This window comes from Microtus ochrogaster, chromosome 10, assembly GCF_000317375.1.
Source record: "Microtus ochrogaster isolate Prairie Vole_2 chromosome 10, MicOch1.0, whole genome shotgun sequence".
In the NCBI taxonomy this organism is placed as follows: Eukaryota; Metazoa; Chordata; class Mammalia; order Rodentia; family Cricetidae; genus Microtus; species Microtus ochrogaster.
The window spans coordinates 81314684-81337405 of NC_022016.1; the positions used below are offsets into that span (position 1 = coordinate 81314684).

The 22722-nt window shown below is 47.1% G+C and overlaps 1 protein-coding gene across 8 annotated transcripts in view; it reads left to right on the forward strand.

Annotated features, from left to right (window-relative positions):
- Positions 1-22722, forward strand: part of Camta1 (calmodulin binding transcription activator 1) — an 805451-nt gene that overhangs the window by 280236 nt on the left and 502493 nt on the right. The window lies entirely within an intron of this gene.

Below are 22722 nucleotides of genomic sequence, written 5' to 3' on the forward strand. Positions count from 1 at the left end.
CAAGCTCCTGTGAGCCTGTGGGGACCCCACCTTTCTGTCTGTCCCCCTGGGCTCTCAGCCAGGTTCACCAGTCAGACTAGCTCAGCTGCAGAAGCTGGGGAAGCCCACAGAAGCCAGAGCTTCAACCAGAAGAGGGATGCAGGTGAGGGGGCCTCAACCCCCCACAGAAGCCAGAGCTTCAACCAGAAGAGAGATGCAGGCGAGGGGGCCTCAACTCCCATCCTGCTGTTTTCTAAGACAGACAGGGACCCCGGAGAAGCAAGCTATCAGCAGAATCAAGATGGCCATCTTTAATTCCATCTTGTGAAATGTAAGTCTTGGGGGTGTCAACATGAATGAACCCTTGACCCTAAAGTGCAGGGGGAAATGCTTGTCACTGGGAAACAGGGGTTGCGATCCAACCACCCTGTGGTCTGCCTGGGGATCCCTCAAGGAGCAAAGCTGGCAGCTGTGTGTGTAGTTCAAGCAAGAGTCTCAAAAGGACCCCCACAAGAGGAAAACTGGAATTCCTGCATCTGTACCATTGGGGAGGGGGCCGGGATCTGACATAGCATAGGGACAATAAAAACACAGTTACTGCTGATTGAAAGCCTATAGTCTGTGTCACCTGGGAATCTGTTGGAGAGCTAGAATGACATGAAGTCACCGTGGAACCTTTCCTCAGTTCTTTCAAGCAGGGTCCTTAGTGGCAGCCATTGTGATATTCCATAGAGCAAGCTTACTGGTCTCAGAGAACTCTCCCCAACCTGTGAAAAATTTGGCGATGTCACTCTTCTCTTCGGCTAACCTGGGCCTGTCAGAGCAGCTCCCACAGGAAAGGATGCTGAGAAAAAGCGCTGTTCTGCCCTCCGTGGGGTGGAGACGAGAGAACCCATCACCAACATTCACCAGTAGATCTGTGGAGTGAGCTTCAGGGTGTGAGGCCCTCGGGCAGCAAGGAGATCCTGGAACTTGGCACAAGGGAAGTGGGGCCAGTCAGGGACCAAAAGACTATGAAATGTTCCGAGACCCATCTCTGCACATGTGTTCAGAAAACCTTATGAGGAGAAGGTTCACCAAACAGGCTCCATAACTTGATAACCCGTGATACCGCTCCACATTAAATTATCTACAGACCGTCAACACGGATGAGAACTGACTGGGGAGGTAAAGTTATAAAATTTCAAAAACACTTGCTAAAGCAATCTCAGTATGGTAGAGGAAGCCTGTTGCCCCAGCAATCGAGAGGCTGAGGCAGGAGGATCAAAAATTCAAGGCTTCCTTGGGCAACACAGTAAGTTCCATGCCAGCTTGAGCTTTAAGACTCTATCTTAATAAGAAAGAAAACCAGGGGTTAGGGAGGATGGCTCAGCTGTGACACACTTGCTGTGCAAGCAGAAGGTCTGAGTTCAGGTCTCCAGAACTCGTGTGAGAAGCCAAGTGTGGTGGGTGACAGAAAAGCAGAGACTGCCAGATCCCTAGCGTTAACTGGCCAGGCAATCTAACCAATCGGTTGCCCCCTCTATAGTTCCTGCCTGGCTACTGACCAATCAACATTTTATTAATCCAATGAGTGACAACTCTTTATAGTGTACAAGGGCATTATCCCACAGCTCTGTGCTTCCTCCTATCAGAGCTTCTAAGCACTGCCTGCTTATTCAGATCCAGCAAGGGAGAGGGACTCCAGGTAAGACCTTGCAGACAATAGTCACAGACACAATGTCCTGTCACATTTGCAGTGTTCTGCTGGCGAGAAGCAAAGCGTACATTCTGTTCGTGTTCAAGGAAAGGCCCGAGAACCAGTGGGGATTATAGTAGAGGGAACCTTGACATCTCCCCACCCCCACCACAAACTGCAAAGCCCAGGCCACTTCTATCTGTGGAACAGAAACACCCGCTCCATAGTTCTCTGGGGAGAATTAAAATCTGAGCCGTGATTTTGATTAATGCATGAGACACAACATTTCATATTTCATGCAATTGTCTTTTAAAGGAAGTGATTCCAGGAGAGCTGGCGGGAGCCAGGGCCGTCTGCACGTGCTCACCTTAGGCAGCCAAGCAATGCCAGCAGCCACTCTGTGCTTATGCAGATGATGAGCAATGGATGCCTCCTGCAGCCTGGCACCCATGATCAGAGGAGGAAAACTCTCGTGAGAGAAGCTGAGTGGGCATGGAGACTAGGGGATTGTGTGGAGTGGGAAGCAATGACGCTGGCGTCTTTCTTTGCTGCTGAGACATGCTGACTATGTCCCAGTGCTGGCCCAAGGCTGTGCTTAAATGGAAAGGGATATGAACTCAGTGTATGGGAAGAGATAGGAGAATGTCTGTTGGTCCAGCCACGTGCAGGCTCCTCAGAAAACTATCGGCAGCTTCACCATGTGTGTCAACCCAAGTCAACATGCCAGAGATGTGTCTTCCCCTTAGAGTTCATTTGAGGGCTGTTTGCAAGAGCTACATTATGGTGTTGACGACAGAGAAAGGGATAAAGAAAAATGTAGCATGGTGTACACTCATGTAATCCTTTTAAGTCATGAAGAAGGATGGAGTTATGAAAATGGGAGCAATTGGAGGAGATATTAAACAAGTGGAGGTGGTCTCAGAAATACAAATATATTTTCTCTCATTTTGTGGTGCCTAGATTCTACAGACACATGAGATCACGAACATATAGATGACACAAAGGTAAAGGTAAAAATGCCAAGGGGGACAAAGGGGACTAACACAGGTGGAGAGGCTCAAGGGAGCAGAGGCTGAAGTGGGGTGGGGTGTGCCCACTGTACATTGTAAACTTGTGTGAAGATGCTCAGGCACAGAACACGTCCATAACGAACATGAAATAAAAGCATAAAGTCCTCTCAGGGCATCCAGATATGTGCCCGGGAGACATAAAGTTAAGCCACAGTTCCTAATATGCAGCGTGGGCTAACAGGTGGGTAAATTAAGTGCTAACCTGATCAAGAATTAGATGTTGTAGTTAATGGCATTTTGTGGTTGTTGAAGAACAATCGGGTATTCTCTCACAGAAAAGGCCTGCAATAATAGAATTACCAAGCTCTCAAGATCGCAGCAAAGACACCTAACACAGGGCCCACGATAATAGGCTATTCATCCACTTGCCTGCGAGGGCAGAAGTCTTGGCCGGCTTGCCCTTGTGTTCTGCCTGCTGGAGAGGGGGTACATAGCTGGGGTTTTAGAGACCCTTGGAGGGACTCCTTGCTCTTGACCATTGGTGCTGGTACAGAGGAGAGAGAGCCTGAAGGGGGATGTAGCCCTGAGATAGAGGGCTACTCTGTCCCAGCCTAGGCTCAGGGAAAGGCCTCGCTTGCCTTTCTGTCCCTCCCTGGTACCACCAGTCCACAGAGCTCTTGTTAGTCACATGACTTCTTGTGGTCATCCTGAGGAGGGTACATGGGAGGACCAGCCAGAAGGGCAGGGATGCTCCAGGATGCCATTTTTGGGAACACCATGGAGCTTCTGTGCTCTGCAAGTAGCCAAGGCTGAGGGTTCTGTATGTCTACTCCTTCTGAGGCAAGGGCTTGGCCATTCATTCCCACATCTTGTCTATCAACAGCAGCTCTTGGGAGTGTCTGGAGAGAATCTCCTGACACCTCCGGGGTCTTCCTGCCATGGGGACTTTGGTTTCTGAGTATGGCTGCCAGGATGATGCTGAGGAGTGAGGCCGACAGACCTGCTTGGCTCTGATGCCTGAAGCTGGCTTCCCTGGTGCTGAAACTCTGCTTGTCCAGCACTTTCCTCTTCTGCTGGACTCTGCGGCAGCTCTGTGGGGTTCCCCTCTACCCTCATGCCAACCTATGTCCCCTCAGAACCAAAACCAGTTTGTAAACATACTGGTCTGACTAGAACACCTTTAACTTAGGAGAACTTTCTGCCCACTTTTGTTGACAGAGACTGCTTTTTTTTTTTTTTTTGTTCCTGGCTGCCCAGACTCAAATTGCCACCCAGAAACTATATTAATTATAATACTGTTTGGCCTATTATCTCAGACTTCTTATTGGCTAGCTCTTATATCTTACAATAACCTATTTTTATTATTCTGTGTATTGCCAGGAGGCTGTGGCTTACCAGGTAAGGTTCCAGCAACCATCTCCTTTGGCAACTACATGGTGTATCTCTGACTCTGCCTACTCTCTCTATATATCTCTGTTCAGATTTCCCACCTGGCTTTGTTCTGCTAAGCCATTGGCTGAAACAGCTTTATTCATTAACCAATAAGAACAACACATATACCGAAGGATATCTCACATCATCTCCCCTTTTCTGTCTAAATAAAAAGTAAGGTTTTAACTTTAACATAGTAAAATTACGTATAACAAAACAAAATTACATTTAAAATATTTAGTCTATTTGTATCTAGAAAGTTTCATATCTAATTTATCTTTTATTATAACTAAGGAAAACTGTAACTGTCTGTCTTCAGCTCTTCAAAGACTCCAGAAGGATATAATATTACCTAAGTAAACAAGAAGTGCATTATAAGCAACTTCCAAATTTCTAGAATTGACAGTGATACCTCGGTGCCTGGACAGTCACCCAAAGTTCTGCTGTAATGTTGGGACATCCATCTTCAGCCTACAGACCCATAGCATCCAGCAAACTTTTTCATGAATCAGAAAGTTTGAAAGACTGTTTCACCTTTATTAACAGTTTGTCAGTCACTTTCTTTTGTGTCCTGCAGAATGTTGTGGCAGACTCTTTTATGAAGCAGGAACCCTGAAGGACTGTCTCACCTTCTTTATGAAAGTTCAGCAGTCATTTTTTTCATGGGTTCTGCATGTCCATTTTATACAGCATACCATCAAGCAGTCTAGGCAAGAGCAGTTTCCAAGTGACTAGCAAACTCCATAAGGAGCTTCTTCAATGCCCATCATCCTCTTGAAGTAATTGGGGCTGCCAGAAGCAGACATATCTCACTGTCGAGAAAAGTTTAAGCTCTTAAAACATTTTAAATACCATATTCTGTATGTCTTTGAAATGTTGAAGATTATCTGTCTAACTGAAATATATCTGTATATCTAGAAAACCTAACTAACATGACTATGATTGACTTTTATAAATGACTATTAATTTATAATTTTAAATTATACGTTACATTTTTAAATGTGCTGCACAAATATAATACCTTAAACAAGAGCAGAAATACATACACACAATGTAACAAAATCAACCTCAAATTTGTATCAATAGACCAAGATCCATACCTTTGTAAAGTATTCATCTCTATATCATGTCTCCCTTATTTTTTTAGAAACTGAGTTTGACCATTAATCATTTATACCCAACCCTTTTAATAATTTGGGAGTAGTTTTCTCAAAACTTCCTCCTGCTGTTTGTTGGGCCAAGGATTTTTAGGGTTCATGGAGACCTTTTGGGGGGGTCTTGTTCCATTAAACTACATTAACCTGGAAGGAACCCGTAGGTTCTCATCTTCTGTGGAGACAAAAGCAGAGCTTCTTTTTCAAAGGAACATATCCTTAGACTCAAATTCTGAAGTCAAGATACCTTTATGTTGATTTAACTTAGCAGACCCCAGATTCAAATGTCTCTCTGCAGTCAAAAAATTCAAAGAAAATACAATAGTATATATAATCTAGACTCTCTGTGTATATTCCATCTTTATGTGGCTTATTTTTCTTTACCTCTTTAATCTATGACTGCACTCTGTCTCTTTAAATACTTTATTCTTTAAAATTATTTATTTTTTAACTGTCTGTACTCTTTCTCTTCTCAAGTACAGTTTTAAAAAACACACTGACCTGTTCGGAGGTTTATTTCTGTCCAAATCTGTCTTTTTGCATATCTGTAATCATTTTCTGACTAGGAGCGCCTTTTTTTTTAAAAAAAAAAAAAAGCTAAACAGGCATGGCTAGGGCTAACTCTGCAGTACTGCCTGTTTGCTCTCTCCAGTTCAACATGGTGGAGGTATGTTCACCACCTCTGTAAGCCATGTTCACCGCCCCAGCTCCAGGGATGCTATCGGTCTATGTTGCCATTAAGCAATTTGTAGTATGCTGCTCACAAACCCCATTTAAGTGCAGGGCCTCCCAAAAGAGGCAGAGTTTGTGCTGTCAGCATGAACCAGGAAGCCTTCCCTTAAAGAAGTCATGCATTTTTTTGCTACTAATGAGTTGGGAAATCTCCTAGAGGAGCTGCACCTCTGCTCACTGACAGCAAACAGACCCCATCTGAAAAAATGCAGCTGCCGAGAAGCCACAACTGGCTCCCATTTTTGTGGGTCTAGAAGCCAATTTTTAATTTAAACTTTCTTAGGCTTTATGTGGAAATTTGTGCCCCACATTGGGCACCATTTTGCTGACAGAGACTGCTCTTTTATTCCAAGACACCCAGACCCAAATAATCACACAAAAACTACATTAATTACAGCACTGTTTGGCCTAGTACCTCTGGATTCTTATTGGCTAGCTCTTATATCTTCAAATAACCCATTTCTATTATTCTGTGTATCGCCACAAGGCTGTGACTTACCTGGTAAGGTTCCAGCAACCGTCTTCTTTGGCAGCTACATGGTGTCTCTCTGACTCCACCTACTCTCTCTCTATATCTCTGTTTAGATTTCCTGCCTGACTTTGCTCTGCTAAGCCATTGGCCAAAACAGCTTTATTCTTTAACCAATAATAGCAACGCATATACAGAAGGACACCCCAGATCCCCCACCCCTTGCAATCCTATTATGTGTGTCTAAGCTGAAGCCTGTGGACCCTACATGGCCGCATGTGGCAGGGATTGCTATGGATACTGCCCAACCACCACCACCAACAGAGGCCACTCATTTGCTTAAAACATTTAGAGATTTTGTCTGCTGTGATTTTTTTTTTCTGGTAACTTAATCACACGTTCTTGAGTGTTAATTTTGTGGATGACATCATCTGTGTCACGGTGACAAAGGGTATATGTCTGCATCTTCAGATGTGGTCTGCAGACCCCTGTGACTGTCTCTGATCTGTGGGTTATCCTGGTTCCCTCCTAAGGAGAGAGTCCTGTGGACCCCCAGTAAGTTTGGAGAGCTCCACTATGGTTCCCAGGGCCTCTGGAGTCTGGGGTCTCTCATCTGGTTGGCTGCCTTATCTCTCCTGCTTTTCACAGCTGGGTCCCTTTGATGGCACAAAGAATGGAGGGGAGAGACCAGTGTGGTTGTGCCCATGTCTCAGGAAAGCTGAGTAGTGGTCGTGGCCTGTGTGACCTGAGCCAAGTTTAACCTGAGTCATGAGACTGTCCAGCCCCAGTCACCCCACCATTTGCATCTTTTAATGTTTGGGGTGAACCCAGGGTCTTAAGCATGCTGAGTACATGCTGGCCACTTCAATCCTTGACGTAGATCTGTCAGGGGCAGAGTGGACTCTGGGGCACAATGCCTTACCTGATGGGGACTGACCTGTGTCCAGGGGGCCTTCCAGGCACATAGCCATTCTCTTCCCCATGCTTTGATCATAGGTCCTCTGTTTTCTTTCTCCTGGGAGTCCCCCAACCTGCTCTCTGTGATATTCACTCAGCACCCTCCTGCCATTCACAAGGTCCCTCTGCCACGAGGATCAGCTTCTCTGGAGTGTTCTATTTGCCATGGGAGGCCAGGATCAAATGCTCTCTCTTCTTCAATGCCTATCTCCACACTCACACTCCCAAGTGAGGATGATGTGTTAGCCAATACTTTATATTGCAGTGGGGGGGCACCTAATGAATTATAGTATCTTAGTTAATTAACTAATTAATTAATTCTGTGTGTGATCATGGGGGACAGGGCTTTTCTCCTACCACGCGGATCCTGGAGATCAAACTCAGGCTGTTAGACTCGGTAGCAAGCACCTTTACCGGCTGGGCCACCTCACCAGTGCGCTAAAGGACTTTTGAGCCATTTCTCAGGCTCCACCAGTGGCATGTATTACAAGATGCCTGAAGTTTCGGGTCATGGGTCTCCTTCCTGAGTTGCCACGCTGGAGCGCAGCATTGGCAAGATAGGGACTCAGGACCATAGGGCAAGAATGAGATTGAGGCAGAAGAAGATTTAATGCCCGCCTCGCCAGGTTGCAAGCAATTTGAGGTGAACTCTTAGAGAACAAAGGCTTTTAAGGCTAATGAAATAACTGTTGCGGGAGCCTGGAGCAGTGGGGTCGGGACGGTAGGAGCGGTTAGGAATTCTCTGAAATCTGCTTAGTGATTCCCTGCCTCTGTCCCCACCTCTGCCCTCTTGTCTGAGCAGCCAGGGAGCTCCATATTCAGTTTTTAAGATGTGGAGAATTACGCTGTGCCGTAACCCTCTTCCCGGCTCCCCTGTTCCCAAGGGAAGTGCCTCTTCTCCCACACTGGGCCATCTGTGGGGAGCATTGAACCAGCTGTGGGTGTTCACCTCGGCTCCCCAGGCTAGGACTGCCCCACCCAAGTTGCTCTTCTTCAAATCGACTTTGGGAATGCTTTGAAATCTGGATCCATCCAACTGGTGTTGACTGGAACCCTCTTGTGTACCAGGTACCACACTGGGGGATGAGGATACAGGAATAGATGGACCCGTGGATGATACAATGAAGCAGAACCTGCCCTCTAGATCAGCATGGGATCACTCACCCATCCATAGATGTCTAAGGAAATCTCTCCCAGAGAAAAGTGACAGCAGCCAGTCTCCAAGGAGGTGAAGGAACTAGCCAGGCCTGGTCCTGAGGGAGGTTTCCAGTAGGGAAAAATACTATCAAAACCAAGAGCACAGGTCACTGGTGTGTGTGGGGGGGTGAGGGGGATGAGAGGGTCCAGATGGCCATAGTGTAGGACTGGAAGAAATAATCCTGGGACACCACCTGGGGAATCTGAGCTCCAGCCTGAAGCCGGGTCATGTGTCAGAGGCTACAGTGCTGCCACCTCCCCAAATCTCACACCTCTGAGAGAGCCACCCCGTATGGTGACAGAGGCCTGCCTGCTCTGCTGCTGAGGTGTCACCCTGCTTGACCATGGTGCTGCGGCGGGTCAGCCTACTTGACCACGGTGCTGCGGCGGGTCAGCCTACTTGACCACGGTGCGGGTTTCTCCATGGTTTGCCCTTCTGAACTGGCTCCACTGTGGTGTCTGGTCAGGCTGCTGACACCCACCAACCAGTGGTGTTTAATTCTGAACTCTGCAAACTCAAAAGATTAAAAAATAGATTTTGCAATGGGCTGAACTCTTTCCTGGCCAGGATGATAAGATATCAATGGGAAAAAATTTAAATATTGATGAGTCTTAACTTTTGTATTGATTGGCTAGTGACATATTTTGAGTAATGATTCCCATTAAAAACTCAAAGATTTGTATTGGTCGCCCAGTATCTCCTGTTTTAAACCAGATGCATGCTCCTCGGACCTGGGGGAGGCTTTAAATTTTTTTCTTCTAAGAGCTGAAGCTCCAAGCAGCATTTCACACACAGCACTGGGGTTGAAGGCCCTGCGTTAGTCTATTGGCGCTATTGTCTCTCACTGGTTCTTCCAAGGGAGGCAGGGGACCCCGGGGGAGATGCAGCCCAGCTAGTTACTATGGGATGACCCCAGAGGAGTTCACACTGTAAGCCTTTGAACTTGTCTTCACTCTTCTCTGGGGCCACTGACCATCAGCATGTTCCAGGCTGCTTCCTCACTCAGGGGTGGCAGGAGCAGGTGTCTCCCCAGCGTCTCAGGAAGTCAGGGGATTAATCAGAATGGATCTGCCGGGTCCTGATATTCATTGTGTGTTAGTCACTTTGGTAGTCTTGTGTGTTTATGTGTGCATGTAGCATTATGTGTGTATGCATATGTAGACATGTGTGTGAAGGTTACAGATATCGTCTTTGATTGCTTTCCAACTTATAGTTTGAGACAAAGTCTCTCGCTCAGCTTGGAACTCACCAATTCTGATAGATTGGCCGGCCAGCAGACCCCTGGGACTAGCTGTTGCTGTCCAGCCCCTTGCCAGTGCTAGGAGTATAGCTGTAGAACACACACAATGCCTGGCATTTACGTGGGGATCTGAACTCGGGTCTTCAGCTCACACACAAACACTTTACTGACCGAGCCCTCTCCCCAGACTGTCCTTGTGCCAACTCTTCATTCATTCATTGGTCACTCACAACTCACTAACTGCGTATCTATGAAACTTCACCTCGTGGCCAAGCAGGTAACATGGCTGCCATGACCGCAGCGTGGCTGACAGGTGTTAACCCACAGTCAGCACACAGTCTCATCGTCCTGTGTGCGCCATGTGGGAGACATACGGGGACTTAGTCTGGGGCAGCATGAAGATGCCTGTCAGACCTGTCAGTGGGTCTCAGAAAGATCTTGAGCCTGTCTTTGGGAAAGCCTGCTTACAAAGTTGCCCCTTGGTCATTGTCTTGGAGCTTGGCTGATGTCTCTTGTCTCTCTTCTGGTGTAAACCTTCTCATGACTTAAGAGTGGTCCTCTGTTCTCGGTGACCATGCCAACAGTTGGTCCATGTGCACACTGGCTTCCTTCTTGGCGTCTGCTGTTCTGGGGTGTGCTGAGGAGAAGAGACTGGCATGGCCAACATGGGCCCCTCCACAACCATGAAAGACCCCGGTTCTGGTCCGTGAGGTGCTTCCCTGGTGGACAGGGCCCTGTTTCCTCCAGAATTACCTGCATGTCCTTGCTCTGACTCTGCTGTGGTTTGTTATAGCAATTCCCAGCATGGCCTGGGCCTGTGCATTCTGGGTCACCAGACCTAGAGTCTAGAAGAATCCTCACACAGATGACTAGAGATGACCCCTCTGCTGGAGTTTATAGCTAAGACCTGAGGCAAGCTACAGGATAACACATCTGAGGTTAACCCAAGTGTGGGGGCAAAGGCAATGAGGTAGCAACAGGGACATGATGGCTGGTTGAGACAGACTGGGAAGAGCGAGGCAGTCTTTATGGGAATAAAGTCAGAGCATAGTGAGCCTCTTTCTCAGGGTGACAGATCTGGACTTGACTTTATTTTAAAAGTTTTGCAAGAGCGTTACAAGATAGAAAAGATTAGTCTTGCTTTTAATCATAAAGGAAGTAGCATTCTCTTGCCTGGGCTCCTGGAGACAGTGTGGGCCAAGATTTGCCATGGATTTAGGTCTACCTGGATGTAGAACACTGGGTGCTGTTCACTCAGTTCTCAGTGCTAATGGGGGCAGACCCTGAGCACTCCCATAAGGCCATAAAGAACAATGAAGCCCCACTCTGGCTGTCCCTGCTCTTCCAGATCTGCTGTCTCTCTAGAGCCAGCCTCATAAGAAGAGCTCTGTGCTCAATCACTCCAGAAATCACCGTGTCCAGTCACCACAGAGCATTGTGCACAGTCCCTGTGAGGAGACTGTGTGCAAACACCAGGGAGGATGCCAAGGGTGGTCCCCACCTGTGGAAAGCCGCCCTGAAGAGCACTGTGCACAGTAAATCTCCAACTGCAGACACGATATTGACTCCAGGTGTTTTTGTTTTATTTTGCTTTTTGAGACAGGGTCTCACTATGTTTAGCCCTGACTGGCCTGGAACTTGCTATCCATGTAGACCACGCTGGCTTCCAATTCACAGAGATATCGCTGCCTCTGCTGCCCAAGTGTGCACCATCACGGCAGGCAACTAACTCCAGGCTTCTTATCAAAGCCTCGTGTTGACTGAGGAGTTCCCCTTGTATTGTAATTTGCCAAGGATATATGGGGATTGGGTTAGCTTTTAAATTTTATATAATTACTGGCCGTCAAGGAGTAAAAATAATACAAAGAGGTTCTCTGCCCCCCTTATCCGTTTTCTCCCACTGAAATTACGGTGCGTAGCTATTGGACATGTTCAGGCCCAGGAATCAGTACTGTTAGTGCACTACTGACTTCAATTGGAACTTTGTGGGGTTTTTATAGTGGACAGAGGCTAGATGCCATCATGTATTTGTTTTTTTTGAGACAGGGTTTCTCTGTATCTTTGGAGCCTGTCCTGGCACTAGCTCTTGTAGACCAGGCTGATCTCCAACTCATAGAAATCCACCTGCCTCTGCCTCCCGAGTTCTGGGATTAAAGGCATGTGCCATCACCACCCAGTGTCGTCAAGTATTGAGATGATCATACTACCTTCTCCCTTTAATCTGTCCACAGCATATTAGTTACCTTAATTCATTTTGGAATATGAAATCAATTTTTTACTTGAGTATGAAACATTCTGTATTAGATATAACTGGGTTTGGAATGCTTCTATTTTGAGAAAGATGTTTTTGATGTGTATGTTTGAGGATTATTGGCAGATGACTTCCTTTGTTGATGCCTGGTTTTAGTATTAGAGTAATGCTATGTTCATAACCCAGTGGGAAACTTTCTATCTCCCATACTGTTGAAGAGTTGGTGCTGAATCAGTCATATTTCCTCTGTAAGCGTTTGGTAGCATTCACGAACAAAATACCAGCCACCTGGCCGGGCAAGTTTTTGACTACACATTTGATTCAGATAAAAGTTTGTGTCTATATGTTTCTGTACGACCTTGCCATTTGTTGTCTTAGAAGGAATTGTCTGTTTCATCAAAGTTATCATCAAGTTATTATTTTAATAATTACCATGAAAGTATTCCCCGTCCTCCCTTACTACGCACCCACTCTCTGTAGGACAAGCAGTGATGTGCGTCCTTTTCTTGGTGATTCTGTCTTTTCTCCTTTCTTCCGTGTGCCAAAGGGCTATCAATTGAGTCGATGTCCTCCAAGGGCCACCACTGTTTCTGTTGGGACTCACTGGAGATTGGGAGGGGTTACGATCCAACTCTGTCTGTGCCTACATCTCAGAAACGCTCCCTGCACACAAGAGGCTGAGGCAGAATGGCTGCGTTTGAGGCCATCCTGGGCTATTTAATGAATTTTAGTTCAGCCTGGGAGTACAATGTGAGCCATAATCTCAAAACAAATAAATAATCTATAAAAGAAATGGTGTCATCAAGAAACAGGTCCACCGTGCTATCCAGCGCTACCGCTAGTGGGCGTACACTCACGGGGCTTCACAGCTCACCACGGGGACACTTGCTCACCCCTGTTCATTGCTGCTCTGTTCACTGGAACCAGGAAATGGAGACAGTCTAGATGTCCATCAGCCGAGCGACGGATGATGAAAATGCTGTGCATCTGCACAATGGATAGCATTTGACTGCCATGGAAATTGAAAGTACAACATTGGAAGGTAAATGGATGGAGCTGGAAATAATCATTCTGAGAGAGGAAACCCAGGCCCAGAAAGACAAACATCATATGTTTTCTCTCATTTGTGGATATCATCTTTGGATCTGTAGGTGTGTGTGTGTTTCATTTGGAACATCCACAGAAGTCAGGACATTAGGTAGAGGACATGGGAGGACAGCTTTCAAAAGAGAAGGCCCAATGCATGCCTGACAGCGGAGTTCTCCATGCTTTCCAGGGCGTGAAGGAAGTCTGAGGTGAGCCAGCTGGGGGACCAGGGCCCTTGGGAAACACTACTGCTTCCCAACAGATGACTCAGGTGGGAGCCATTTCTGCACCTCCGGCTTGGTTCAGCTGCCCCTGGAGGCTGTGTGGGATGTTCCTGGTGTCTATTGCCGCCCCCTCATCCGGAAGCCCCTCTTGCACCTTTGACCTTCATGTCCTGGGTGTTCTCACAGGAGGGGATGTCTCTCATTGCAGCTTTAGGCATCGCTGGAGTTGATCTCTGTCACAATGCTTCCTGGTTCTTGAGGCAGTATCTCTCTGTGAAGACCAGACAGACTGTGAACTCAGCATCCTCCTACCTCATCCTCCTCAGTGCTGGGACTGCAAGCATGCATCACCATTCCCAGCTTCCTTGCTGACTTTTAATGTCCACAGAGCGACCCTTTCATGACTCCTAGCCATCCTGAACTAGTATCCTAAGTGCAAGGTTTAGCAATGTGAGCAACTGCTTACCTCAGTATACGCTGGTGTTGTGTGTACATGGTGCTGTTCCCACTCCAGGGGTGCTTCCGTGACTAACCCCTCTACCTGCTTAAATCCCATTCTAGACCCTCTGAAGCGTCAGGTTCAAGCGACCCCTCATCCGAGATGCTTGTCATTTCACACCAAGTAGGTCGGCAGAGACCTCTGTATACCCCACAGCACCTCCACTCCCTTCCTCGTTTACCCGCTGGGCACGCTTTGCTCTGGGTCAGTGGGTAGCCTGTCTGGACCCTGGACACACTTCCCCCTTCTTGTGTGTCAGGTCCCATTTCTTTCCACTGATCAGGGTGTTCTGAATACCCTCTCCCTATCCATCAACCTTGTTTCCCGTCTGCTGGGTCATTCCTGTCAGCACTGAGTAGACTCTGGTGGTTCCTATTTATTTATTTATTTAGTCTTGGCTTTTCAAGACAGGGATTCTCTGTGTAGCAGTCCTAACTGTCCTGGAACTCTCTCTATAGACCAGGTTGACCTTGAACTGACAGAGATCCGACCATCTCTGCCTCCCAAGTGCTGTGATTAAAGGCGTGCGCCACCCCCATCTGGTGGTTCCTGTTAAGGAGCAAACTAAAGCCTTCCTAGGAGCTGCAACAGTCTCTCCTGCACCCTCCGTGGATCGGCCTGTCCTCCTGTCTCCATGTCTGTTCTGCTCTCTGGCTCCCTTTGCTCCTCACTTCACCCTAAACACGGTGCGTAGGTCACCAAATCAAAAACATGCATCTCCGTCCTCAGAGTATTGCCCACCATTAGGCCTTGGCAAACTGGTCACCTCTTCCAATCACAGCAACTGTTTTCTGGCTTCCTTCTGTGGTCACCACTCTGTGCCACCTCAACCTCCCCCCCCACCCCCACCTCCGTGCAGCTCCTATTGTCCAGACCTCTTAAGGCTCTCTCAGGGTCTCCCTAACTTCCTGGTCACCCCTCCTCGGCTCTTCTCCTGATGCAGGTCTGTGCACTGATGGCCACAAAGTCCCAATTCTAGCCTCAACTGTCTCTGCACTTCATCCTTTGGGTGTCAAACCTGGGTGTCAAACCTCTATCTCAGACTTAATCAACGGCTCCTTCTACCTGCCGGTGCTGGAACTCCTCCATGCTTCTTTCTGGCCCTGGGCCCCATCTGTCCAGCAGGTCTGAGCGGGAGTCCCTCTGTGAACCCCGCTTGTGCCCTGCTCACCACTGGGATTCAGTGTCGCTGATCAGAGCAGATCGATTTTGGCCCATGTCCTTGACTCCCAAACATAAAAAGCCCTTGAATATTCATTTAAAATTCAGAAATTAAATATGAAGGCTGGAAAGAAACAAATCACAATTTAAATATGCAGTTTTATGGTTCATAGTTATTATAGAAAGAATTTATGTGGATTTTGAAAATTCACACTGTTCAGAAATGAGTAACGGAAAGCAGTAGGATTGCCCCTCATTCCTGCTTCTTTCCTGACGTGGTCCACAGCTGTATGTCTCCGTCACCGACGTGATGTGCGCATGTCTCTGTGTATATAAATATGCGTGCTGTGTGCTTTTCTTATTTTGCTTTTATTAAGCTATACACTTTTCTCCACTCGCCTCCCTTCTCCCTTCCCACCCTCTCCTGTGACCCCCATACTCCCAATTTATTCAGGAGATCTTGTCTTTTTCACCGTCCTGTGTAGATCCATGTATGTCTCTCTTAGGACCTTTCTGTTGTCTAGGTTCTCTGGGATTATGACCTGTAGGCTGGTTTTCTTTGCTGTATATCTAAAAGCCACTTATGAGTGAGTACATATTAAATTTTTTTTCTGGGTCTGGGTTACCTCTTAATATAGTTTTTTTTCTAGATCCATCCATTTGCCTACAAATTTCAAGATGTTATTATTTTTTCCACTGTGTAGTACTCCATTGTATAAATGTACCATATTTTCTTTATCCATTCTTTGGTTGAGAAGCATATAGGTTATTTCTAGGTTCTGGTTATTACAAACAATGCTGCTATGAACATGGTTGAGCTCATGTCCTTGTGGTATGATTGAGAATCCTTTGGGTATATATATCTTACAGTGGTATTGCTGGTTTTTGAGGTAGACTGTTTCCTAATTTTCTGAGAAATTGCTATACTGATTTCCATAGCGGCTGGATAAATTTGCACTCCCACCAGCAATGCAGGAGTGTTCCTCTTATCCCACATCCTCTCCAGCATAAGTTGCCATCAGTGTTTTTTATCTTGGCCATTCTGACAGGTGTAAGATGGAATCTCAGAGTTGTTTTGATTCGTATTTCTCTGATGACTAAGGATGTTGAGCATTTCCTTAAGTGTCTTTCAGCCCTTTGAGATTTGTCTGTTGAGAGTTATCTTTTCAGCTCTGTACCCCAGTTTTTCATTGGATTATTTATTCTTTTGATGTCAAGTTTCTTTAGTTCTGTGTATATTTTGGAGGTCAGTCCTCTGTCCAATTTGGGGTTGGTGAAGATCTTTTCCCAGTCTGTAGGCCGTCGTTTTGTACTTTACTTTGCAGAAGCTTCTCAGTTTCAGGAGGTCGCATTTTTTAATTGTTGCTTTCAGTGTCTATGCTACTGAGGTTATATTTAGGGAGTGGTCTCCTGTGCCAATCCGTTCAAGTGTACTTCCCACTTTCTCTTTTGTGAGGCTCAGTGTGATCGGTTCTGTGTTGAGATCTTTAATCCATTGGACTTGAGTTTTGTGCATGGGGATAGATATGGATCTATTTTAATTTTTCTACATGTTGATATCCAGTTATGCCAGCACCATTTGTTGAATATGTTTCCTGTCTTCCATTTTATATTTTTAGCTTCTTTATAAAAAATCAGGTATTTGTAGGTATGTGGATTGATATCCAGGTCTTCAGTTCAATTCCATTGGTTTCCCTGTCTGTTTTTATGCCAATACCAGGCTGTTTTCAGAACTGTAACTCTGTAATAGAGTTTGAAGTCAGGGATTGTGATGCCTCTGGAAGTTCCTTTGTTGTACAGGATTTTTGAATATCTTGGGTTTTTTATTTTTCCATATGAAGATGAGTATTACTCTTTTGAGGTCTGTGAAGAATTTTGCTGGGATTTTGATGAACATTGCAATGAATCTGTAGATTTGCAATTTGGTATAATTGCCATTTTTACTATGTTAATTCTACCTACCCCAAAACATGGGAGACCTTTCCATTTTCTGGTGTCTTCTTTCAATTTCTTTCTTCAAAGTTTTATCTCACCAATTTTATGTGTGCATCTCTCTGTGTATATAAAATATTCATGCTGTGTGCTTTTAGAAAAAACTCTTCTTTGAAAATGTACAGCAAAGAGCTGGGGAGATAATTTAGTTGACAAAATGTTTAACATATAAGTATGAGGTTCTGAGTTCAAATCCTCTGCACTCATGTAAAAAGCCAGGCTTGGTAGTCCAGACCCTTAAACTCCAGTCCTGGGGAGACAGGATTCCCAGAAGTTGCTGGCCAACATGTCTGGCAGAACTGGGGAGCTCCAGGTTCAGGGAGAGACCCTGTTCCAAAAAAATAAGCTGGCGTGTGATTGGGGAAGATGCTTGGATCAATCCCTGACTGCCATGTACAGCAATGTACATGCACTTATGCACTTACAAAGGTGCACACACACAAACATGCACACACACATACACACACACACACACACACAAACACACAGTAACAGGGTCAGGATTGCAATCAAGACCCCCCCCCCCAGCCCCCGGTTCGGACTGAAGCTTGTTCATCCCATGCTTGTACATTGCCTGACAGGGAGCTGCGTTTGCAGGGAAGTTTTTCTGCAGACGCTGGTGAACCCAGCCCCTCCCTCCTTCCCCCTCCCTCCCTCTCTCTCCCCCTCTCTTCTCCTTTCTTTCTCTATCTTTTCCTCTTTTTCTCATTCCTTTCCTTCCCCCTCTCTTTTTTATCTCTTTCTTCTTGTTCTCCATCCTTTCTTTTCTCCTTCCTTCATCTTCCAGTGCTGTGGAGGAAGCACAGGTCCTTGTAAATCTTTGGCTATGCATTTCCCCTTGATCTGCCCCAAGCCAGGATTGCAGCTTAACCCTAGGAAGCACCTATGACTAGTAAGTTACTAAGGCAAGCTTTCCTGCTGAGGAAGGAGTGCTTTGACATAGACATAAACTTCACAGTGGTTTGATTCTCCGGAGTCACGAGCCCCCTGGCAACCCCTCTCACCCTCACCCAACTTCACAGGGTCACCCTGGTTCTCTGTCTTTCTTCCTGTGGCTGTGTTTCTGCATTAGCAGGAAGAGGGAGGGAGACAGGAGTCTCTCCCTGCCCCCAGCAGCACCTTGGAGAATGAGCAATCGGGTCCCCAGTGGTTTGTTATGTGCGCAGTAAACATTTCGGACGGCTTCATCAACTGTCTGTCAAGCTCAACACGGGGCTCCCTGAAACTGAATTCCACTAACGGGGGGCTCCCAACACAGCCAAACAAAGCTATTTCTACTGGCGTTCCACTTGGCTACTGTGCTTGCGATGCATACTGTAGCAAAGCGTTAATATAATTAAATTTTAAATTCCATGTAGATTCTAGCGGGTAGGCAGATGTACCGCTATGTTAAACTTTATGTCGCTTGAAAATGGTTTTCAAGTACATCAGAGGGAGACCATCCAGCTGTAAAATTATCTGTTTTATGATGCCGCATCACGGCTCTGATCTTTTTCTTTTAATTAAAAATGTACCTTAAAGTTGAACCACCCCTACTCTCAGCTACCTTTTCGTCTCGTTCTTAAAATTTACTGACAGAAGACGAAGGAAAACGCCTGTTCTCTGGACCTGGGGCAATGTTTGTCCAAGACATAACATCTTCCGTGCCGTGATAATTGGAGGCCGGCCCCTTGTCCAGATGACATTGTCCAGGATGGAGGCTGTGGGATGACCAAACCTCCTTCTAGTCAATCTAGCGCTCCAGAGAGCCACAGAACTCTGCAGCAGCGGAGAGAGAGCCTCTGCCTGGTGTTTCCAGACTTGGTCAAGTGTGAAGGGCTTCAGCTGTCTGCCCTGTGAGTGGCACAGCAGGCCCCCCCCAGACTCTTTTGTATGTTCCTGCCAATGCCTTTCTCACTGAGTTTCTGATGTCTGATCTCCCCTTGCTCCCGGGGATGGCATTTCTTTAATCTGAGTTCCTGTTTCATTAACTAATTAACTTTTGTTCAGGTATAGACAGTTGGTAGATGGAATTCACCAGACACAGACCCATTATCTATCAAGGCCAGTATCCCAGCTCCTTCCCTTCATGCTAGGAAGACACTAGAGAGTGACACCCAGGCCGTGGCCTTTGTAGAAGGGAAAGAGAAGGATGCCTAACCAAGCAAGGGCTGGGGAGATGGCTTAGTTAGAGTGCTGGCTCCCTGAGCATGAAGAGCACAGATAAGATCTCAGCACTGTGTAAAAAGTTGCCTGCGCATCTGGAGAGATGGCTCAGTGGTGAAGAACACTGGTCGCTCAATCCTGAGTACTGGAGTTTGAAACTGAGTACCTCTATAACAAGCTGGGCACCCCAGAAACACTGTGACTGCACTTTGAGAGATCTGACACACTCTTCTTGTAGCTGGACCCCCTTATATATATGTACACACATTCATACACACATAGACATATAACATGGGTGTGATGATGTGTTCCTGGGATTGTGTTGGGGAGGAGACACAGACATGGGGATCCCAGGCACTCACTGGCCAGCCAGTCAAGCCAAATCAGTGAGCTGTGGGTTCAGTGAGAAGCCCTGCTAGATAGATAAGGCTGGGAGCAACAGAGGGAGACACCCAACATCAACCTCTGCCCTTCACACATATATGCCTGCATGTGTGCACCCACAGAAATATGCACAGGCACATACCATACACATATGCACAATAAAAGAAGATAGGTTTAACTTTAAGCATGACACAGAACATACATGCATAAAAATGTCATATTACCTGGGATAGGCACATAGGCACTGGGTAACCTCACAAGGCACCCTGGGTACTGGCTTCTCCCAGAATGACCCTGGTTGTGACCCTATAACAGCAGCTAGTCCTAAAGTGTTACTCTGTACTTGAGCTTGGGCCTCACCAGGGGTCTACCACGGAGCCTGGCACAGTGTCCACATGGACTATATTATAGGTAGTTAGTGCGGTTGTGGGTTTGTTCCAATCCTGGAAGGCCTTCTCAAGGATGCTTCTGGAACCTCCCAGTGGAAAAGGAAACAATCTATTTCTTACATGCCTCAGAAGACCTTTCCACCATCAGACCTGGATGAGAACTTGGGGATCCCTCATTGACAAACCCATTTTTGCAGAACAGGAGTCAGGAACTCCCGCTGGAGCACGGGTGCATCCAATCCCAGCAGTGTGTCCCTCTTACTTCCTGCTCTTTCCAGCACTTTCATTGCTTACACCTCCACCACCTTCCTCCATGCTGGGCAGAGGATACAGTGTCTCTACTGCATGGGTACAGTGTCTCTTTGCACCTGTGTTACTGGGTTAGTTACTTTGCTGCTGCTGTGATGAAAGGAACACCGGGCCAAGGCAACTTGTAAAAGGGAGAGTTTATTTGGGCTGACGGTTCTAGAGCATTCTGCCGTGGGGAGAAGCATGGGAGTGAGCCGTAAACACGGAGGTGGCAGCAGGAGAGCCGGCAGTTGACACTGTCAAACACAAGCATGAAGTAGAGAGCATGATGGAAACCGAAGACTATGAATATTCAAATACATCCCCAGAGATGTATTTCCTCCAGCAAGGCTCCGCTTCCCAGAGTCCCATAACCTTACAAACAGTGCCACCACTTGGTGACCGTGTGATCAAATGCCCAAGACTATAGGCAACATCTATGACCACAGTTACTGTGGGGGCAAACTACCCAAACTTAGAGAGCCCCCCTGTCCTACTGTCACCCGATTCCAGGCCATGATCTCCATGGATGCTGAGGAACCTTCCTTCCAAGTGCCTCCTGCTTTCCCAGAGGTTGACGTCTCCCTGCACCATCCACACATGTTACAGGAAATGGCACTGTCCACCCTCACAAACAGCATCATGCTGGTGTCCTTTGAACACGGTGGCGCAGGACTGCAGTTCTCAGGCATGGGGTATGTTTGGGAGGACTGGCTACCAAGGGATTGGTGTGAAAGAAAGTTCCATACCGGGACAAGTCCAGAGTTTTCCCTGGAGTGTGTTGCGCTGTGGTATTAAGGCAACGCAGGCTTCTCCTGCCATCTAGTAGTTGCTTTGGAGAGAGGGTTGGTAAACAGCCGGCAGGCATGTGAGTACTGCAAAGTGTACCGCCCATGCCCTGGGAACACATGGAACGGGCAATCGAAGGGGCAAAGGACTGTTTTTCTTCTGAAGCAATCAGCTTCCTGGGGTAGGGTGGATGGGGAACCCATGATGGCCACAGAGTGGATGTGCCCGTCTGGCGGGGGTGTCCCAGAACTGTGCAGTTTCTGTGAACTGGGTTGGGGAAGCCACTGTCCGAGAAGACTGACAACATAGCTCACACACAAGGGCCAATGTTTGGCTCTCACTGGGCTCGCGTCGAGATAGGACCAGGGGGCCAGGCTGCTCCAGAGCCTGTGTGACTTCTCTTGATGGAAGGGAGTGAGGCTCATGGTGCCATGGAGTTGACTTTGGAAGACTTTGGGAAAAATAAGGCAGGGGTTTGCAGTGATGCGGAGAGGCCCCACCCAGTTCAGCCTCCAGGTCTGTGATTGACAGTGGCTGTCATTCCCTCCCTGAGGCACAACTGAGCCAGCTGCTGTCCGGGAGCTTCTGAGACACACACTTGCCTTTTGTTTCTAGGCTGGCCTTCATTTCTGCAGGTTAATAAGGCCCACCTTGGAGACCCTGGACACAGGCCTCCTTCCCTCTGTGAGACCTTCCTGGGGACTTTGGGCTGCTGACTTGACCAGGTGCCACCCCATCTAGAGTCAGCTACGGCGAGTGCCAGGCAGAGCTGTGTACTGAGAAGGGGGAGAACACAGGATCTCTGTAACAGATGAGCTCATGTCTGGTCATGGACAATTTCAGGAGAGATTTTTAGGAGATCCAAGCCCGAGGATGCTGGGCTGACCATCAGGGATGTAGCTGCTTTCAGTCTTAATGAGAGATTATATGTTTTAAAATCTTAATTCCATCCTTGAGTATTAATCACTCTAAGAAGAAAAAAAAAATCTTCCATGAGACATTTTAGAACGTTCCAGAATGAGCATCGTTTGGAGCCACTTGAGATGTGTGAAACTAAAATTAATTACATTTTACACACCTAAACAAACTGTTAAGTGTCAATGGCAGGCTTCCTCCCACCCCTGTGTGTAGCAGATTCCTCTCACTGTCTGTTCTAGACAACCTGCGTTCCTGTTGGCAACGTATCTTCCCATTCACCAGCAACTCGGTCGGGGCTAAGAGCAACGCCTGGGCTCAGGTTGTCTCAGGGACAGGAGAGCGCCCTTTCCAAAGGAAGGGCTGAGAAAATGGCTTGGGGTCAGCTTGGAGAATGGCTGGGCTGCGAGGAATCCAAACAGTCAAAAGTCACCTCCATCCCTCCGTCCTGAGCTGTGTGAATTGACACCGAGGTTTGCGCTTGAACAACAGTGTACAGAGATGTGGCTTTGGTCCGTTCTTACTTTCACAAGTTCAGCTTTCCTGTGTGCACCTTCGACTCTAGCCAGGTCCCTCTGCCATCAAATAAGGCTGTCCTAGACTCTCACGTTTGGCACCAGTTCTGGCGCTTTATTGCAAGCCTATCCACCTGTCCTGGCCCCCACTGCAGGGTGACGCAGCATTCAGACTGCGTTCATACGGTGCTCATTCTGAAGCATCCTCAAGTGTCGAATGAAAGGGTTTTGTTTGT